The 17,917-nt window shown below is 34.7% G+C and overlaps 1 long non-coding RNA gene across 35 annotated transcripts in view; it reads left to right on the top strand.

Annotated features, from left to right (window-relative positions):
* Window positions 1–17,917, top strand: part of LOC309656873 — a 1,296,162-nt gene that overhangs the window by 229,174 nt on the left and 1,049,071 nt on the right. For 34 of the 35 annotated variants that reach the window (XR_014261524.1, XR_014261525.1, XR_014261535.1 and 31 more), the window contains one exon: window positions 16,238–16,392. This is a non-coding gene — a long non-coding RNA (uncharacterized lncRNA). Of the gene's footprint in view, window positions 1–16,237; window positions 16,393–17,003; window positions 17,039–17,917 lie in introns of all 35 variants that reach the window. The other variant, XR_014261554.1, reaches the window with a different exon arrangement.

Here is a 17,917-nt window from a genome sequence, read left to right as displayed (position 1 = left end):
TCAATTAAATCTATCTGGTCTATTGTGTCATTTAAAGCTTCTGTTTCCTTATTTATTTTCATTTTGGATGATCTGTCCATTGGTGTAAGTGAAGTGTTAAAGTCCCCCACTATTATTGTGTTACTGTCGATTTCCTCTTTTATAGCTGTTAGCAGTTGCCTTATGTATTGAGGTGCTCCTATGTTGGGTGCATATATGTTTATAATTGTTATATCTTCTTCTTGGATTGATCCCTGGATCATTATGTAGTGTCCTTCCTTGTCTCTTGTAACATTCTTTATTTTAAAGTCTATTTTATCTGATATGAGTATAGCTACTCCAGCTTTCTTTTGATTTCCATTTGCATGGAATATCTTTTTCCATCCCCTCACTTTCAGTCTGTATGTGTCCCTAGGTCTAAAGTGGGTCTCTTGTAGACAGCATATATATGGGTCTTGTTTTTGTATCCATTCAGCCAGTCTATGTCTTTTGGTTGGGGTGTTTAATCCATTCACGTTTAAGGTAATTATCGATATGTATGTTCCTATGACCATTTTCTTAATTGTTTTGGGTTTGTTTTTGTAGGTCCTTTTCTTCTCTTGTGTTTCCCACTCAGAGAAGTTCCTTTAGCATTTGTTGTAGAGCTGGTTTGGTGGTGCTGAATTCTCTTAGCTTTTGTTTGTCTGTAAAGCTTTTGATTTCTCCATCAAATCTAAATGAGATCCTTGCCGGGTAGAGTAATCTTGGTTGTAGGTTCTTCCCTTTCATCACTTTAAGTATATCATGCCACTCCCTTCTGGCTTGCAGAGTTTCTGCTGAGAAATCAGCTGTTAACCTTATGGGAGTTCCCTTGTATGTTATTTGTCGTTTTTCCCTTGCTGCTTTCAATAATTTTTCTTTGTCTTTAATTTTTGCCACTTTGATTACTATGTGTCTCGGCGTGTTTCTCCTTGGGTTTATTCTGTATGGGACTCTCTGCGCTTCCTGGACTTGGGTGGCTATGTCCTTTCCCATGTTAGGGAAGTTTTCGACTATAATCTCTTCAAATATTTTCTCTGGTCCTTTCTCTCTCTCTTCTCCTTCTGGGACCCCTATAATGCGAATGCTGTTGCGTTTAATGTTGTCCCAGGGATCTCTTAGGCTATCTTCATTTCTTTTCATTCTTTTTTCTTTAGTCTGTTCCGCAGCAGTGAATTCCACCATTCTGTCTTCCAGGTCACTTATCCGTTCTTCTGCCTCAGTTATTCTGCTATGGATTCCTTCTAGTGTAGTTTTCATTTCAGTTATTGTATTGGTCATCTCTGTTTGTTTGTTCTTTAATTCTTCTAGGTCTTTGTTAATCATTTCTTGCATCTTCTCAATCTTTGCCTCCATTCTTATTCCGAGGTCCTGGATCATCTTCACTATCATTATTCTGAATTCTTTCTCTGGAAGGTTGCCTATCTCTACTTCATTTAGTTGTTTTTCTGGGGTTTTTTCTTGTTCCTTCATCTGGTACATAGCCCTCTGCCTTTTCATCTTCTCTCTCTTTCTGTAACTGTGGTTTTTGGTCCACAGGCTGCAGGATTGTAGTTTCTCTTGCTTCTGTTGCCTGCCCTCTGGTGGTTGAGGCTATCTAAGAGGCTTGATGGGAGGCTCTGGTGGTGGGATAAGTCTTAAGACTTATTGATATTCACTCTATCTCTGATTCCCAAACAACAATAGGAGGATTTCAAGATTTCATTTTGCAGCATGATTTTTGTATTTAGTTTCTGTAAACTCCAAAAATCTTATGCTTGAAGAAAAAATATTTTTTCCCCAGGGTCTGGTGGAGACTTGTGCAACTGGATAATGTCATGACAAATGACTGTTAAGTGGACTAGTTTCTGCAACCCTTTTTCATCTTCAAAGCACTCAGCAAAATCTGCTTTATTTTAGTGTTATTAAAGGACTTCAGAAAACATTTCAGAAGAGCTGAAAATAACACCTGTCAAGCTGAATTGGGGGATGGGGATATCTGGATAGATTCTCTAGACAGATGATCCTGAAGAAGTTGTCTGTGCTGGAGCCCTGGAATCCTCAGAGTTCACAGAGGTGACTCACCAGTCCTTCCTAGTGAAAGCTAACAGTTTATGCCTGACAGAGAACACTGTAGTAGCCTCTCTCACAAGGGCAACAGGTGACCACCTTTCCTCGAGAGATTCATTTCTTCTCCCGTGGGTCACAGGCTGGGAATTAACATTAAATTGCAACCTAATCCAACTGGAATGTGTTGATAAGAAAGAGCATACACACTTATAGAGGAGATATAAGAATTAGCTTATATTAGCAGGAGTTGAAGGAATGACCCAGGGATTGCACTTTGGGGGTACTTGCTGAGTAGGCCAGAATATAAGACTGCATAAGCAAGAATTCTCAGGACATGAGGATTGAACACTCAGGCAAGGGCCCCAGAAAATAGAGCTATCTCAACACTCTAGAAGAATGAAGAAAGAAATGTCCCATGTTGAGCAACAGACATAGCTGAGTTGCCATGACAGAATAAAGAGGCTACAGGAAGAGAGAAAGCTGGATAGAATAAATTACGTGAGTCCAGAAAACCTACCAGAGGAGAGGTTTTCAGGAGGAGCCAGAATACATACCATTCGCCAGGGCCATCCAAACTGCATTGATGAGCGGCATCGGCAACACAACAGGTTAAGTGGTAGCGCTCTTGCGTAAGGCTGAGTTGATGACAAGGGAGGCAGTAACAAACTTGGAATTGTTAATCTATGGATCTCAAAATAACAGGAGTGACCTCCAATGTCAGAAAAGCAGCTAAGGTTCATGTGACCTAAAGGTGGTGGTAAAGATAGTGAGCATCGTGTTCCAAAGGGCAAAAGAGACAGGCAGCCAGCTTGGGTGCTGTTAACGTCTTACAGCAAGAAAATGGCACGCATGGCGGAGCAGAAAGAGAACAGTAGTCACTCCAGGAAAAAGTCATAATTCTCTACTCAGTTTCTGGAACTGTGTCTATTTGAAGATCCATAGCTCATTTATTGGTGAAGAGCCAGATAGCTAGAACAAAGGGTTTTTTGCAACAATGCAGTCAGTACATATGACAAGGATTTCTTCAGTTCTTCCGCAGAGAGACATATGGCCTTTTCCTTAGGTGACAGTAAATTAAGGAGAGAGCTACAGTTTGATTCTGAAGGCTGTCTGCTGGCAGAATTCCCTTAAGAGGCTAATTAGCTATGGCCCACCCATATTATAGAGGGTAATCCGTTTTACTCAAAGTTTACCGATTTAAAGGTTAATCTCATCTAAAAAATACCCTCAGAGAAACATCTAGAATAATATTTGACCAAATATCTGGTTGCCGTGGCCTAACTAAATTGATACAGAAAAGTAACTATTCCTTTATGTAATATTTTTTCTGTCTTCATTTTCTCCTTCCTCTTCTCTCTGTTCTCTTCTTTCTCCTTCTCCTTCTTCTTAATATCCTTATGCCTTTGTTTGTGTAGAAAGGAGATTAAGAGGTAATAACCAAGAAAGATACATGCAAACACTAATCAACTGCATTCTTATGGTAACCTATAAAGATCAAACTGTGAGAAATCATGATTATTATAAAATAGTGTTATTAATCATGACACAGAGGTTTTGTGTGAAATGAATATTTTGATTTTATATTTTTCACATGCTGATTCTTAATTTACTTCCCAATTAACTTACAAAGTTTTTCAGTTTTTGACGGCAACGATGATTTTTTTAAAAAAAAGTGTTACTCATAGTTTTCCTGACAGCAATATGCAAGAAAAATGCTATGTTTGATAAGTCTGAAACTTACTTAAAAGATTGCAATCTTTACTTCTGTGTTCTCTGTTAAATGTCAGCTATGTTTGGCCATTTACTTAGAGCTAAAATGAGTAGTCAGTTAACCTGATAAGATATAATTCACAGTGCATTTTTCAAGATGATCTGAGGGAGAGTCAGGTGAGGTCCCCAAAGCAAGTTGTGCATTCCATCCTGTTGTTTCATATACTGAGAACTGTTGTTTCGTGAAGAAAAATTCAATCTACGCTTTTTATTATTTAGTTTTCTTGTTATGTAAAGACATGCAATAATATTTAGAAAGGGCTAATTTCTACTTCATGCACTTCTTTGGAAAAGAAGAAGTATGGAATGACAAAACCCTAAACTTTTAGCTAGTTGGCATAACTTACTGATGGGAAAATCTTGATACATTCATTTAACTAAGAAGTATTTTTTGTGTATACTAACTATATCAGGTCAGGCACTGTGCTATACAATGAAATTATTATGGTAAATATAAGGTACATTGTGTGCTTCCTCTTAAAGCTTGTAGACTATGGAAAAGAGATAGAAATAAAAATGTCAAAACCATTATTATAGAATGGGAAGTACGGGGTGTTATTCCCTGGGCCCCTAATTAAGAGTCAGGGAGCTTGATTTATTCAAGTATAGTGGAATATTTAGAAGACAGGAAGAAGTATTCCTGTATCAATTGGTAGAGCAGTCACTAGTATTTTTGTGTCTAGGAGAAAATGCAAACTATCTTTTGGATTACCATTCTTTTTCAGACTTTTCCATGGCCCGGCCCCTTCTCAGTGATGCTGACTGAAAGGGATTAGGGATCTTTTTGCCCCAGAAAAAGTTACAACAGTGGTGGCAATAGCTAGAACAGATAGTGTTGCATCCTGTTGCAGATACTCCTTGAGAGGAGGGGATGATGTTATCACAGATTATGAACCTGGTATCTTCTCTTTGGACGAAAAACATGATTAGAACCTCTTTCTAGATTGTCCAGAATGAAGTCCACTCACATTAAAGGCTCCAAAGACCTCAGAGGGGAACTCACGAGGAAGCAAGAGGGCATCTTTATTTGAGATCCAGAAATACCTCCAGGACCTGTTGGTTTGTCTAGATTATTCCTCTGTGGTTATGTTTTGAGTCTTTGCAGCACCAGCCACCCAGGCACAGTGGCAGACCCCCAAAACAGAGACTGGATGTGACTGTGCATAAGAGTTCTAGCCTTGGACAATAAGCGTGAGCCTTTGTGGGACCCTAGAGAATCTTTCCAGGAATATGACTCACTAGATGAATCATCAAAATAGAGACCAAGATTCACTAGAGTGTGCTAGACATTTTTTTTCCAGTTAAGGTTTATTGGAACTCTGTGGTCTAATTTACAATGCTCCAATCTTCCAGCAGTCAAGGAAAATTTTTGCAACTGATATTTTTGTAATTTGGAGCTTCCGGCAAAGGGAGGCAGCTTCCATCCAGACGTGCCCCTTGGGGTTTTGGACTCCCTGGGGTTTTAATGACCCTGACATAACTAGTAGGTACGCTGCTTTTATTTTTTGTTTTGTTTCTGTTGTTTTGGTTGTTGTTTTGTTTTGAAGACAAGGTGTTAGAAACCACAAACACTTTTTTGTTTAATTTTTGTTGAAAGAGGGTAAGATTTAACTGGGTTGGAGAATACACTATCCATTGGGGTGGGAAAAATTACTTTAAAGTTTTTTAATATAATATATATAGATATATATGTATAGATATATAGACACATACATACTACTGTATTTGAGGGAGATCTGATTATTGTTATAGTAACCTCTAAATACCTGATCAAGTATTTCAAAATGATTTGCTCAGTGGTCTGTTTAAAATTGTAATTTGAGTTTTTCTTTATAATGAAAATTCCCTGTAAATATTTCCTCTATGTCTGTATTTAGAAAGTGTTATTTTTGAAAATTAATTATACACGAGTAGACCTGTATGTTTATGTTACCTGAAAGATTGATTATAGTAGGTCTATCTATACATTAGACTAAGCATTGAGGGGATGAATATCCTTGTCTGAAGTTTCCAAATCACATCAAAGAAATAGAGCAAAAAATATATATGTAATTAACAATGATACAAAAATATTGGTCACTTTTTACATTTCATAAAGAATCATGGCTACAGATGATTTTAAAGTATTATTACTATTTTTAATTTCAGGCAGTTTTTTTTTTTGGAGTATAGTTAATTTACAGTGTTGTGTGAGTTACAAGTGTAGCAAAGTAACATTTTTTTTGTAATACAGTTTATTACAAAATATTGAGTATCGTTCTTTGTACTATACATAGGTCCTTGTTGTTTATCTATTTTATATATAGTAGTATGTATATGTTACTCCCAACTTCATAATTTATTCCTCCCCCCCACATTTCCCCTTTGGTAACCATAAGTTTGTTTTCCCCTTTGGTAACCATAAGTTTGCTTTCTTTATGTGTGAGGTGGTTTCTGTTTGGTAAATCAGTTCATGTGTATCATTTTTTCTTTTTTTAAGTTCCACACTCTAGTGATATCATATGGTATTTGTCTTTCTCTGTCTGACTTAACTTCACTTAGTATGATTAACTCTAGTTCCATCCATGTTGCTGAAAATGGCATTATTTCACCTTTTTCATGTCTGTGTAGTGTTCCGTTTTTTATATATATATATATATATATATATATGTGTGTATATATGTATATATGTATATATATATACATATATACATATATATATACACATATATATATATATATATACACACACATATATATATATATATACAACATCTTCTTTTTCCATTCATCTGTCGATACATATTCAGGCTGCTTCCATGTCCTGGCTATTGTAAATAGTGCTGCAGTGAACACTGGGGTGCATGCATCTTTTTGAATTATGGTTTTCTCCAGATATGTGCCCAGAAGTGGGATTGCTGGATCATATGGTAGTTCTATTTTTAGTTGTTTAAGGAACCTCCATACTGTTCTGCATAGTGGCTGTACCATTTTACATTCCCACCAACCGTGTAAGAGGGTTCCCTTTTCTCCACGCCCTCTCCAGCATTTATTGTTTGTAGACCTTTTGATTATGGCCATTCTCACTGGTGCGAGGTGGTTCCTCATTGTAGTTTTGATTTACCTTTCTCTAATAATTAGCGATTTGAGCATCCTTTCATGTGCCTGTTGGCCATCTCTATGTCTTCTTGGGAGAAATGTCTATTTAGATCTCCTGCAATTCTTTTCATTGAGTTTTTCTTTTTATATTGAGCTGTGTGAGCTGTTTGTATATTTTAGAGTTTAATCCCTCATGGGTTACATCGGTTGCAAATATTTTCTCCCATTCTGTAGGCTCTTTTCGTTTTGTTTATGGTTTCCTTTGCTGCGCAAAAGATTTTCAGTTTAACTAAGTCCCATTTGTTAATTTTTGTTTCCATTTTCATTGCTCTAGGAGGTGGTTCCAAAAAGATTTTGCTACAATTTATGTCAAAGTGTCTTCTGCCTATGTTTTCCTCTAGGAGTTTTATAGTATCCACTCTTACATTTAGGTCTTTAACTCATTTTAAGATTATTTTTGCGTATGATGTTAAAGAATGTTCAATTTCATTCTTTTACATGTAGCTGTCCAGTTTTCCCAGCACCAGTTATTGAAGAGGCTGTCTTTTCTCTACTGCGTATTCTTGCCTTTGTTGTCATAGATTAATTGACCATAGGTGGTTGGGTCTACTTCGGGGCTCTCTTTCCTGTTCCATTGATCTATATTTCTGTTTTGTGCCAGTACCATGTTGTTTTCATGACTGTAACTTTGTAGTATGGTCTGAAGTCAGGAAGTCTGTTACCTCCAGCTCCGTTTTTCTTTCTTAAAGTTGGTGTGGCTAATAGGGGTCTTTGTGTTTTCATACAAATTAAAAAATTTGTTGTTCTAGTTCTGTGAAAAATGCCATTGGTCATTTGATAGGGATTGCGTCGAATCTGTGGATTGTCTTCGGTTATATGATCATTTTAACAATATTGATTCTTCCAGTCCAAGAACATGGTATATCATCCAACTGTTTGTGTCATGTTTAATTTCTTTAATCAGCATCTTATGGTGTTCAGAGTACAGTTCTTTTGTCTCCTTAGGTAAGTTTGTTCTTAGGTATTTTATTTCTTTTGATGTGATGGTAAATAGGATTGTTTCCTTAATTTTTCTTTCTGATCTTTTGTTGGCTTTAAGTGGGCTTTAAGGCTTCAGTTCCCCCCTATACTCCTGGTCCAAGCACACACCTGGGGGGGCCTTCAGGCAGATTTTTTTAAAGCTATTTGAATGTATATTCAAGGGCAGCAACAAATCTCTCATCCTTGGATTTAATACATCTTTTTATTGCATTATAGATGAATTTACTTTACAAGATAGTTACTTACCTTTGCTGTGATAGATTCACCAGTTCTTTTATAATAAGTTTGGTTCAGCTCAGCATCTAAATTCTACAAAATTAGTCTTGCTCATTTCCATTTAGATGAGCGCCTGATTAAAGTCCAGTGGCACTCTGACTTCTTAATATAAACCTTTACATTTTTTTATAGGAAAGTTTTACACAGTTTAACACAATAAAATTTGATGCCATTCAAGCACTATATATTTGTCTTAGTTCATGTTTTCATTATGATGTGCTTGAGTTCTAAGGTTTGTGTAAGTGTATAAAGATTTCTAGTAACATTTTCCCCAGAATAGTATTTTAATTTTTATAAGGAACTTGAAAATTAATAGTTAGTATATGAGGAGAAACATGTGAAGAATAAAGAGGTGAATAAAGATGAAAAATTAAAAATTGAGGATAATAATGAGGATGTGAACTAAAACACTGGCTGCATTGTCTTCTATGAATAATTTTCCAGACTTTACTGAGTATATCCATGTTTTCTCATTCTTCTCAAACATTGGAAGGGATTTCTTTCTTTTAAATCTCTCAGTAATTATTCTTGTTATCCTCTACTAGTGACTTATGAAAGAAATTTCTCCTGCCGTTACTTGATTTTCTCTGTTTCCTTAATCTCTTCCTGTGTATTGGATCATCACATCAACATTCAAATATGCTCTAGAATCTCTTACCTCAAATAGAAAAAAAAAAAAAAAGACAGTAAAAATATTAGTTAGATCTCTGAAATAAATGTCTGGTCCAGAAAATAACTTAATGATATGAATTCTGGCACAGACATCACCTTCTTAAGTCCAGAGAAATGTCTTTCTTTTATTTTTTCCTCCTCTAACACATTACTGTGCATTGTCTTATTGGAACAAGCTACTAAATCTCTCCAACCCTTCAACGTGTCATTGAATTCATATTCTGCAACTTCCTGTCCCAATAATGTTAATCTCACCATTTCTTTTATCCCTTGTTTGATTATCTAGAAAGTAAAGATAATATCTGTAGCAGACATAAGTGGTTGCCTACCTCACTTTCAATCTCCCTACTTGGTTATTTTGTTCATGTTTTTAATTCTCTCCCATAGGACTCACTGTTAAATCCTGCGTACTCTAAGCTGATCATTAAAATCTTATTCTCTTTGCCAGTGATAGATCTAGGGATGATTACGAAACTTTGATCCTACCCTAAAGATAAAAAATATATTTTAATCATGGTTAAATTTGTATTCATCTTCATTTACATTTGGAGAAGTCTGCTGGAAAGAGTCTGGGGAAAGTTTCCCCTTTAAAAAAGAAAACTCACGCAAGAAGAGTTACCCACATTTTCTACTACACGTTCTCATGCTTACACACAGAGTCATAACCATTTTACTCTCATGAAGGGAGGAAGGCTGAGAACAAAGGTGCTGAGGAGGGCAGGTCAGAAAATAACGAAAAGAGCTGGGTTCTTGATGACATCATTCAGCCACTGAATTAAACAACCCTGGGGGTGCCTGACCTTTAGAGTCTTTGCTATATGAGGTAATAAATTTTTCTTACTGAATTGGGATTTTCTATTTTTTTCAGGCAAAAGAATCTTATATAGTGTAGTACTTACCCACAAGTCTGGTGAGATGATTTAATAAGTTAACTCACATATACCACATAGCAGAGAGCTTGGGACATAAAATACTTAAAAATGGAAATTATTACAATTGAATTTTCCCCTCTTCCTCTCCTTCTTCTCCTTCTTCTTCTCATAGTATTAGTATTAGTAATAATTAGTACTGTTTTATTTTACGATTTCATGCGGTCTAAGTAAATTTAATTTCCCCAATAGCAGTACCATGCATCTTTATGAAAGAAAACAAGAAACACTATCAAGCAATTAGATAAACACATAACATTTTCTGTAGTTTAAGAATCATCTTTTGGCTTACAAGATTTTCAAATGTAGGGGATTTTAAATGCCTCCTCCGTTCTTCATTACCTGCTGAGTTATCCATGACCTAAATATATGCCTCATCCTTATATTTTTACCATTAGACTCATATGCCTCCTTCAGGGGTGATGCATTCTACTCAATAATGACAGATAATGATATAAAATTTAAGCAAATAGTAATGTTATAAATGGACCTTAATCATTTCAAATCTTATGTTTCTCACTCAGAAAGGACCAAGCTTTCCAAAATAGTAGTGGACCAGATGGAAGAAATGTAATATTCAAAGGCAAATCTATATACGTTACTTCAGATATATCAAGTAAAGGTAAAAATGGATATTTGTTTCTGAAGAGAGATGAAACACCTTGCTAATTTTCATTAAGTACTTAGTCTTAATGAATTTCACTTAAATCATACGTAATTTTTAAATAGATCTTTATTGGAGTATAGTTGCTTCACAATGCTGTGTTAGTTTCTGCTGTACAACAAAGTGAATCAGCCATATGCATACATATGTCCCCATATCCCTCTTGAGCCTCCCTCCCATCCTCCCTATCCCACCCCTCTAGGTCATCGCAAAGCACCGAGCTGATCTCCCTGTGCTGTGCTGCTTCTTCCCACTAGCAAACTGTTTTACATTTGGTAGTGTATGTATGTCAATGCTACTCTCAGTTCGCCCCAGCTTTCCCTTCCACCCCAATATCCTCAAGTCCATTCTCTATGTCTACATCTTTATTCCTGCCCTGCCACTAGGTTCATCAGTACCATTTTTTTTTTTTTTTAGATTGCATATATGGAATCTATTCCATATATGCGTTAGCATACGTATTTGTTTTTCTTTTTCTGACTTACTTCACTCTGTATGACAGACTCTAGGTCCATCCACCTCACTACAAATAACTCAGTTTCGTTTCTTTTTATGACTGAGTAATATTCCATTGTCTGTAGGTGCCACATCTTCTTTATCCATCTAGGTTAGTTCTATGTCCTGGTTATTGTAAATAGTGCTGCAGTGAACACTGTGGTACATGTCTCTTTTTTGAATTATGCTTTTCTCAGGGTATATGCCCAGTAGTGGGATTGCTGGGTCATATGGTAGTTCTATTTTTAGTTTTTTAAGGAACCTCCACACTGTTCTCCATAGTTGTATCAACTTACATTCCCACCAACAGTGCAGCAGGGTTCTCTTTTCAGCACACCCTTTCCAGCATTTATTGTTTCTAGATTTTTTGATAATGGCCATTCTGACCGGTGTGAGGTATCACCTCACTGTAGTTTTGACTTGCATTTCTCTAATAATTAGTGATGTTGAGCATCTTTTCGTGTGCCTCTTGGCCATCTGTATGTCTTCTGGGACCTAATTAAACTTAAAAGCTTTTGCATAGCAAAGGAAACCATAAATAAGATGAAAAGACAACCCTCAGAATGGGAGAAAATATTTGCCAATGAAACAATAGATAAAGGATCAATCTCCTAAATATACAAACAGCTCGTGCAGCTCAATATCAAAAAAAACAAACAATCCAATTAAAAAATGGGCGGAAGACGTAAATAGACGTTTCACCAAAGACATAAGTAATTTTTTGATTGACTTGAATGCCAGCTTTATATTCAGAGTGGTCAAGTTCAAATAATTTTTGGGAGAACTGAGCACACATGCAACAAAATGTGAGGACATTAATCGAAATTTAAGGACTATAAACTTTCCAAATAACTCTAACAGAAAATCAGTGAAAAAATTTAAGCAATATATAATAGTGACATAACTGTTGCTTCAGTCTTCTTGTAAATTAAATAGAAATAACACCGATAAGTAAATTTTCTTATATGGGTTTAATAAAAAATGGTTCTTGAAAACTAAAAAAGAGAAAAATTAAGTACATAATTACATTGGAGTCAAAGTACATTTTATTGTTGTTGTTGTGATAACAGTTGCTAATTTTCAACAATACAGGAATTGTTGCCTAACTATAGTTTTCTTTGTTCCAAATAGATTTTTCAAAGTAAAAATATGACATAAATTTTGCCCATAAGATGATTAGACAAAACTGGCATTGGGATGGAAAGTCATGTGTTTCAAGACCCTTCACACCAAGAGATATTTAGGCATTATTACTTAGATTAATTGAGCTTTTATTAAAGCTAATTTTCTAGTATTCACACTTCAAAATACAGATGGAAATAAAATATATAGTTCTCAGTTTGGCAGGAGTGTACTATACAATTTATAATAAAGTTGATTTATATTAATTGCTAGAAAATTTATGGGCAACAGATTTATTTTAATGGAGTCATTTATGGTCTTAATTTGTTTTATTGATATTAGGATCCGGACATCTTGCTGTTTTAAAAAGATAGTCAAGCACAGGGAGATCAGCTCCGTGCTTTGTGACCACCTAGAGGGGTGGGATAGGGACGGGGGAAGGGAGAGGCAAGAGGGAGGGCATCTGGGGCTATATGTATATGTATAGCTGATTCACTTTGATATACAGCAGAAACTAACACAACACTGTAAAGGAATTATACTCCAATAAAGATGTTAAAAAAAAAAAGGTAACAAACAGCAAATTAAAAATGGATGATTTTTTTAATCCATTTACAATTAATTAAATAGTACATTTTGTTTTCTTTTCTTTTTTCTCCTTATGATTGTTGTTTTTCATTGTCGCCCCTATGTCCTTATGCTAATAAATAAAGTTGGTTTCTGCTAAATACAGTATTGAAAATCAAGAAGGAAATACACTATTCTCTTATTCTCTTTTAATTTGAAAATATGTGTATTGGCACCACTATACTGCTTTCAGTTAACGTTAATTTGTGTGCACTTTACATTTTTTATCAGTCTTGCTAAGGGTTTCTCTTAGTTTCCTGTTGCTGCTGTACCAAATTAACACAATCTTAGTGACTTAAAACACCACAAATTTATTATTTTACAGTTCTGGAGATCACAGTTCAAAATAGGTCTAACTAAGCTACAGTTAAAATGTTTACAGGACCCCATGCCTTCTGCACATTCTGGGAATCCATTTTCTTGCCTTTCTCAGCTTCTAGAGGCTCTCCCCAATCCTCAGCTACTGGCCCCCTTCCATACTTACAGCCTGAAATGAAATCATTCTCACTTTGCTTCCACTGTCACATCTCCTTTTCTGACTCCGACACTTCTGCTTCCCTCGTCTACTCTTTTTCAAAATAAGGACCTTTGTGATTACACTGGCTCACCAGGGTAATTCAGGAAACGCTATGGAGATCCTGACTTAACTGCATCTGCAATGTCTCTTTGCCATGTAAGGGAACATATTCCCAGGTTCTGGGAAATAACACTTATACAACTTGGGAGGGGTTATTATTCTACTACTACAGAGTTTATCAATTTTATTAAACTTTCAAAGATTAACGCTTATGGCTTTGTTATTTTTCTCTATTTTATATCTTTGATCTTTGTTCTCATCATTCTACTTTTTGTCCTTCTTCTTCCTCTGGGTTTTAAATTTTCCCTTTTCCTTTTTAGAATCTTGAGATGGAGGCTTAGCGGATTGATTTTTTAAACTTTCATATTTAAATGATAAAGTATATCCAAAGACTGTTTTGCCTCCATCATATAAGTTTTGATAAGGTACATTTCTATTTCCATACTGTCAATAATATATTTTAAATTCCCATTGCATTTTTTTAAACAAGTGTTCATTTAGACACGTACTGCTAATTCTCAAACACATAAGATTATCTCATTATTCTTCGCGAAAGCATTTATTCATTTATGTATGTTCACAGAACATATGATCCTTTGTGACTTATTGAGACTTGTTTTATAGCCCCAAAGACTATGTATTTTAGCTGCCAGATGTAGTATTCTATAAATTTCTGTTAGGTAAGTTAGATAATAATATAGTTTAAAACTTTTATATCTAGAAGAGATATAGCAGAGGAGAAGGGGTTGAGAGGTGGGCAAAATGGGTAAAAGGGATCGACTCTGTGGTGATGGATGATAACTACACTTTTGATGATGATCCCGTTGTGTATTGAATTACAGTGTTGCACACCGGAAACTTTTATAATGGTATACATCAATTTTACTTCAATAAAAAATAAAGCTTTTATAGCATTACTGATTTTTTTGTTTTTAATTATGAGAAAATCCTATTTGAAATAGCTGTGGTTCATTGTATATTTTTCTGTAACTCCTGTTAATTCTGTCAGTGTTTTAAATGTATGTTGCTTTGTGTTATTACTGGTTATTTTCTAAATTCAGCTTTTTAATCTTTAACTTTTCAAAGTGACTTAAATTATGCCAATTAGCCATTATTGTAAGTAAAATACCATGTATTGTTGTTTTGTCCTTTGTACTTTAGTTGTCACTCATTCTCCTTCTATTATGTGTTATGTATCCACAGTGTAGTTTTTTCTTTAAAGAGTTAGTAACTATTTAATATATTTTATAAATATTATTTTATAGTTAAATTCACAATTTCCCTTTCCGGTGCTCTTCGTTTCTTCCTGCAGATACATACATCAGTAAATTTGTGCTCATTTTTGTTTGTTTGTTTTGGTTTGGTTTGGTTTTCTTTGTCTTATCTGAAGAGCTATCAACAGTATTCCTTGCAGTCTGGTTCAGCTAGCAACAAATTCTGCCTGTTCTTGTTTATTTGAAAATTTCATTATTTAACCTTAATTTTGGGACAAAATTATTAGTAGAGATAAAATTTGGGGGTTACACATTTTTCCTATAATTTCATTAAATATATGATTTTATTATCTCTGGCTTCACTTGTTTCTGATGATGTTAGCTCTCATTCTTCTTATTGTTGTGCCAGAATATAATGTATCTTTTTATTTTCTGGTTAAATATTATTTTCATTTATGATGTTTGACTATGATGTGACTTTCTTTGAATGTATTCTATTTGTGTCTTGCAGAATTTTTTAAAAATAAGTTTTTGTTTTTAGAAAACATTTTAGATTTATAGAAAAATTGAAAGGGTAATACAGACAGTTCCCATATACCCAGCCCCGAGTTACATTCTGCACCCATCCTGGATTCCCCTGACCTCTTAAATGATTTTTTAAAATTTGTTTATATTAATATTTACTATTTGAGCTGTAAAGCTCTATGGAATTTTACAAATGCTTAGTGTCATGTATCTGCAATGAAAGTATACAGCATTGTTTTGAAACTCTGAACATATTCCCTGTGTTTCATCATCATTTCTAGCCCTTCTTTAATCTACTGGCCATTACTGATTTACCATGCCTATAGGTTCTGTCATTTCCAGATGTCATATAAGTGGAATAATTCAGTATGTAGACTTTTGCTACTGGCTTCTTTCATTTTACCCTATACGTTTAATATTCATCCATATCCTTTCATGGCATTTTAGTTCATTTATTTTTCTTCATTGAAGAATATTGCACTGTTTGAATGTACCACACTTTGTTTATCCATTCATCTATTTCTCTCTTGATTGTCTTTGTCCCTTGTGAAATACCAGTTGACTGCATTTCTGTGCCTCTCCTTCTGGGCTGTTTCTATGGTTTAATTGATCTATGTGTCTATTCTTGAGCCAATATCATGCTCTCTTGATTACTGTAGCTTTATAGTAATTCTTGAAATCAGGAATTGTTAGCACTACAGCTATGCTGTTAATCTTCTATTATTGTTTTGGCTATTTTAGGTCTTTCTCCTTTCCACATTAACTTGATATTAGTGTGTCAATATCAAGAAAATAGCTCACTGGAATTTTGATTGGAATTGCATGGAATATATAGATACCGTTAAGAAGAATAAACATCTTAATAATATTGATTTTTCCAGTCAGTATACACAGAATAACTCTTGATTTATTTAATCTTTGGTTTCTTTTATCAGCATTTTATAGTTTTGCACGTATAGTTCCTATACATATTTTGTTAGATTTATATTTAAGTACTTCATTTTTATGGTACAATATACATGGTATGTTTTTTTTTGTTTTTAATATTAACTAGCAATTTATTTTATTTATTTATTTTATTTATTTTTGGCTGTGGTGGGTTTTTGTTTCTGTGCGAGGGCTTTCTCTAGCTGCGGCAAGCGGGGGCCACTCTTCATCGCGGTGAGCGGGCCTCTCACTGTCGCGGCCTCTCTTGTTGCAGGGCACAGGCTCCAGACGCGCAGGCTCAGTAGTTGTGGCTCACGGGCCCAGTTGCTCCGCGGCACGTGGGATCTTCCCAGACCAGGGCTCGAACCCGTGTCCCCTGCATTGGCAGGCAGATTCTCAACCACTGCACCACCAGGGAAGCCCAACATGGTATGTTTTAATTTCAAATATCATTGACGTATTAAATGTATGTGTGTTTATATTTATATGTACGGTATATATACAAAATACATATATATGTATGTATAGCATATACACAAAAATATATACTAAACCATGAATACTGTGACCTTGTTATGGTCCTTTATTATTTCTATAATTTTCCAAAATTATATTTTTCTGCAGAGACAATCATGTCATCTGTAAGTATAGACAGCTTTATTTAATCCTTTCCAAGCCAAATACTTTCTCTTTTTTTTTTTTTTCTTGTTTTAATGTACTAGCTAACAATCTCAGTAAAACGGAGAGTAGGAAGAGTAAAAGAGAATATCTTTCCTTTTTTCTGGATTTTAGTGAGAAAGTTTTCAACTTCTTAACATGATATATAAATATTTTTATTTCACGTAATGCTTGTGTCTGGTTTTGGTATTATGGTAATGCTGACCTCATAGAATGAGTTTCCTCAGCTTCTGTTTTCTGGAAGAGATTGTGGTAATTGGCACCCTTTCTTTTGATTTGGTAAAATTCACCGGTGACTATCTGAACTGAAGGTGTCTTTTTTGGAAGGTTTTTGATTATTGATACAATTTTTTTTTTAATAGATATGGGCCTGATCAGATTACCTGTCTCTCCTTGTGTAAGTTTTAAGCATTTGTGTCTGTGAAGAAATCATTCTGTTTCATCTAAATTATAGAGTTCTGCTTGTTGTTCTTTACTGCCTTTTTAACATTCATGAAACAGGTCAGGATGACGTCTCTTTAATTTCTGATACTGGTAATTATTTTTTCTTTTCTTTTCTTTTTCTGTTAACCTGGCTAGAGGTTTATCAGTTTTGCTGGTCTTTTCAAAGAAGTTTTTGGTTTCATTGATTTTCTCTACTAAAGTTTTCAGTTTCAATAACTTATGCTCACATATGTATTATTTCTTTTTACTTTCTGCTTACACTAATATTAAATTGTTCTTCATTCTCTAGTTTCCTGAAGTGGAGCTCAGATTACTGATTATAGATCTTTCTTCTTTCTGAATATATGCACTTAATTTTCCTCTCAGCACTGCTTTCTCTGTATCTACAATTTTTTTTTAATTTTTAATTCTATATAATTGCTTTTTAAAATTCCTCTTGAGACTTTTCTCTGTGATCCGCATGAGCTTGAGAAAAATGTATCTTTTATTGTTGTTGAGTGGAGTAGTGTATAAATGCCAATTATATTAGTTTGATTGCTATTACTGTCCAGGTCAAGTCTATCCTTACTGATTCTGTACCTACTTGATCTATCAGTTTTTGCTTCACATATATTGAAAGCTTGATGTCAGATTCCACAACTTTAGGAGTTTTATGTCTTTTTGGAGAATTGATACTTTTATTAATATGTAATGTCCCACCTTTTCCTTGGTATTTTTAATTAAAAAAAATTTTTTTTAACATCTTTATTGGAGTATAATTGCTCTACAATGTTGTGTTAGTTTCTGCTGTATAACAAAGTGAATCAGCTATATGTATACATATATCCCCATA

This window comes from Balaenoptera physalus, assembly GCF_965194825.1.
Source record: "Balaenoptera physalus genome assembly, chromosome: 3".
In the NCBI taxonomy this organism is placed as follows: domain Eukaryota; kingdom Metazoa; phylum Chordata; class Mammalia; order Artiodactyla; family Balaenopteridae; genus Balaenoptera; species Balaenoptera physalus.
The sequence above is the reverse complement of the archived record's forward strand: the minus strand, read 5'-3'. Positions and strand labels throughout refer to the sequence as shown.